The following is a 4,562-nucleotide window of genomic DNA, read 5'->3' as shown; positions in this document are numbered from 1 at the left end:
AGGCCTTGGCGTCCCCTTCTATCTTTTCCATTATGTTTTTATGTATTTCAGAGACAAATTTGTATTTTTCATTCAGACCACTGTTTGTTGTATTGGTAGAGGGTCCGAGACATTGTGACACCAATTCTGGGTAGAGTTGTATGTTGGATTATGTACTAGTATTTGGTTAAACTATTAGACTTCGTCTTCCGCATTTTTGATTACTATGATTATGCCACTATTGATCACATGTTAATTCGCAAGTGTTAAAAAGTTAAGGAAAAAGAGTGATAAAAATTTGTAATACTCGGCTTGCCTAGCTTTCACAAGTAGGCGCCATCACGACTCCTAAGGGTGGGAAATCCGGGTCGTGACATTTTTGCAACAATACAACTATTTTTTTTCTTTCTTTTCTTTTTTTCTTTTCCAATTCAAGTGGCTCTTACTTTTTCAAAACAGTGCACCTTTCTCCTTATCTCATTAGTTCCACTCAAAAGCCAAATCAACCACCCAACACTTTAACTTTTACAAAGTTCATAACAATTCAAGTGCTCATGAGAGGTTAAAAGGTTCAAATAGATGGTTAATTCAAACAAAGGGGTAAGGCTTGTAATATGGTTGCCAAAGAAACAGGATTACATGCTCAAAGGGGTTAGCTACGATACATAATAATTAAGCGGGTAAAATATACATATCTGGCTCAACAAAGAAATGTCTATATCACTTCCAAGACTGAACAAAACTACTATTTCGCTTTGCAAATACACAGGGCAAGTTCTAGACATCAAATGCAATGCACAGAATAACACCCAAACCTCACACACACATGACACATAACTCACACACTCTAGTCAATGCAGTTAATCATAGTTAAGATCATACAATTGATAGCATCAAGAACAAGGATATAGTTAAGGACAATGATAGAGATGATAGAGTTTTGGAAGCTCCAAGGCCATTTACAAGATCTCAAGCTAAAGAGTTGCAAGCTAAGGTTGCTAGACTTCAATGGCAAATAAAGAAGCTTTTAATTGTAGAGGAAGAGCTCAAGCCCAAAGGAGATGAATTGTCCAAGTTTTCCAATTATTTGGTAGTCCAAATTGAAGTCCAAGAGGAGGAAGATTGGGTTACCAAATCAGCCCTTGAAGTCGACCAATAAGGCTCAAAATGACCTTAAAAGAGGTCCAAAAGGGGGTGTTTCAAAAGGAGCCCAATTGGAGTCCAAACCAATGGCCCAAACTAATAGTTTTAAGGCCCAAATCTGCCCCAAAAGGATTTGGCCGCCCCCCACTTAATTTTGATGGCTTTTGTTACCCCTTAGGAGCCACCTACCTAAGTTTGATGGCTATTGTGACCCCTAGCAGCCCCTACCTAATTTAGATGACTTTTTAGCAACCCCCTACATTATTTTAAGTGTTTTTAACTCCTATAAATAAGGAGTTCTTCTCATTCATAAGACACAACATTTATTGATTAAGTATATCATACTTTGAGAGTTCTTTTGAACCTTTGTTACTTGTGCTTTGAGATTTATCTTTCAACCTTTACTAGTTCTTAGTTCAAGGTAGTAAGATTACTTCTCTTTTTATGATATCTTTGATTCCTTTGTGGTATTCTTAGAAGGCGATTAATACTAGTTATTAATTGTTGTCTCAAGTTACTCGTAAAGTGGTCAAGATCCGAATCTATTGTTTTGATTTGCTTTTTAAGTAAAGGCGTTTTATTTCTTCCATAAATCAAGACATTGTTACTTTGATCTTGTCAAGGCTATAGAACTTACGTTCTTGGAAGTTCTTGGAATTCTTTCCTTGAATTCTTCCCATATCCTTTATTTTCATCTCTTTAATTCTAGTTGTTCAATTCCTTGTTGTTATTGCTTCCGCATTTACTTCTCAAATTCTTACTCTAATTTGGATTTCCGACCTAGTTGTTATCACAATTTAAGGTACATATACAAGAGTCAAAAACTAAGCCTAAACTTCACAACGAATGTACTCACTATTCTCAAGGCATAACAAAGTATTGCTTCAATTCAAAACACAACACAATGGCTCTTATTCCTAAAAAAACTAACTACACCCGGTTCAAATAAAACCCTTGGAAAAGAACCGCGGCACAAAGAAAAACCATGGGGGGTTGCTACACTATTTATAAAGAAAATCTTTTTGTCCTTTTTCTTTAGACTTAAATCCCTCAAGAAAATTTTCTAATAGATCCATCATCGAGAAAAGTCCAATCTTTTAAAAAAATATATTATTCAATTAAACTAACACAATTAAAGTAGTATAGAAAGTCACCTAGACAATCTTGTCACCCCACACTTAAAATTGTGCATTGTCCCCAACGCACATCATAACGAGTAAGAAGGTAAAAGAAACTCCCTTGTAGGTCGAAGGCCGAAGCACTAGCAGTCATGGGGTACTCAGACTTCTCCCAGGCTTGGTCCTTCATACGGGTACCTCACACTTAGTTCCAACCATCTGGTTTGCTGTTGCATCCTTCCAATAACTTTGCTTTCCATGATCCTAGAAAATCAAAAATTGACACTACAAAAATAATACATATAAAAAAATAAAGGAAAGTAGTAAAGCTGGGTTGCCTCCCAACAAGCGCTTGATTTAACGTCGCGGCATGATGCGAATCACTTTTTGCCTCCACCTCGAGCTTATGAATTGAACCCCCCAATTTGGCATCAAGTTTTCGGCTATGCTCCAGGGGTGGAGGAACAAATCTAATTGGCCCAAGCAACCATTGTACTATTCTACACTTCTTGGCTTTTAGATGAGGCATTGTAGTCCTGCCTTTCTGACAAGAAAAATTCTAGAATGTAGGCACCTTGTTCCTCATTCCATGACTTCTCAGTCGGCTCGGATGACTCTATTTCCATATCGTCATCCAAGCATAATGTAGAAAAATGTTTGGAGTGAGGATGCACATGAACTTCAGGACTTTCAGCATCCTCAACATCAATGATACTAGAGTCAACAAAATTTATATCCTCAATGTCCTTGGTTGACTCTAGTCTAACTTTTACAACATTGACATCCTCAAATTGTAGTTGGCTAGGTTGTTGATGTTTTACTCTGACCTCTTTAATTAGCACCTCAAATTCACACTCTTCTTGGCTGCTATCCCCAAAATTGGCTTGCTGAGCATTAAAAGCTTCAACCACTTGACTCACTGCGCCTCCAAGTTGCAAATAGTTGCCTCTTGCCTTTTTATTTGCAATTGTTTCTTATTATAACATATCCTTGATCTCATTCAGGTCCGCATCCCTAGGTTCTTTGTTCCTATTAACTTCACAAGAAAATGTAGAACCATCATAGTAAGGGGTTGGGGGAAGATAAAAAATATAAGCACAACCATGAATTGGTGCACATAACTCGCTCTCGGGAATATTTTGATAATTTTGATACGGGTGGTTTCCTTCACAATATGTATGAGGATCAATAGTAGAATTATCTACACCTAAATTTTCATAATTCCAGGATGTTATGTTTCTCAAACCAATAGTTATAATAAAACAAAATAAAAACAAAACAAAACAAAATAAAAGTTCGAACTCGAAACCTAGCAATATATACAGCTATAACTACAGAGTTAGTTCCCCCGCAAATGGCACCAAAATTTAATCACGCCCAACTCTAGTCCTAAAAAGGATAAGCGATCGTGATCGGCTCCAACCCTACCTCTATAGAATGGCAAGAGTGGTCGATGCAACTTTTACACGAAGGGTCGGGATCGATTTCCACAGAGAGTTAATATTGGTTAGGAATTGGGTTTTTATCCAATCTAGTTATGCGTGTTGTTCTTAATTGCACTTCTAACCATGATTGGAGTTGTTTCTATTCTAATTTTACTGCTAAGGATTGCTGAAAATAAGCTAAGCACAATATTTTTGTAAGAGTTTTCTCAAGTAATAAAAGGCACTAGGGAAGTGACTTACACCTAGACGAGTATCTAATAGGATCAAAAATTTAGGACAAGCTTGTTATATTTAGGGGCATGATATAACCATTACACATAATTACTCACTCTATACCTCTCGGTAGATTGAGTGACTTTGCCCTAATTGGCTTTCTCAAGCCCAATTTGGTGTTCAAACAATACAAGTAAAATTGGCTCAAGTCGGGTATTACTATCTCTAGGTTTAACCCTTTAATTGGGGCTATCAAATCTCTTGAATTCACCCTAATTCCTTGTTAGCCTGAATTTCCTAGACTTAGTCCCTCTTTCTCAAGAAGAGTAGTCATAAAGGCATGAATCAGTATTTACAACCACCAATTCTACAATTAAAGCATGAAACAAGCTAAATATCACTAACTCATAAATAATTAAGCGCTAAAATAGAAGACCCATTAAATACTCACATTAGGGTTGGGTCACAACCCTAGCTAATGGGTTTAGCTAGTCATAATAAAGGTAGAAATCAAAGATGAAGATGAAATATAAGCCATAAAAGTTTATTACAAGAAGAAAATCTAAGATTAATAGCTAAATCTACTCTAAAATTACTCTAAGTAGTAAAATACGTTTGTTCACGAACTCCTCGGTACAAAAGATACCCTAAAAATCTGAAAAAG

Source organism: Nicotiana tabacum, chromosome 20 (genome assembly GCF_000715075.1).
Source record: "Nicotiana tabacum cultivar K326 chromosome 20, ASM71507v2, whole genome shotgun sequence".
NCBI classification, from domain to species: domain Eukaryota; kingdom Viridiplantae; phylum Streptophyta; class Magnoliopsida; order Solanales; family Solanaceae; genus Nicotiana; species Nicotiana tabacum.
Note: the sequence above shows the minus strand (reverse complement) of the source record.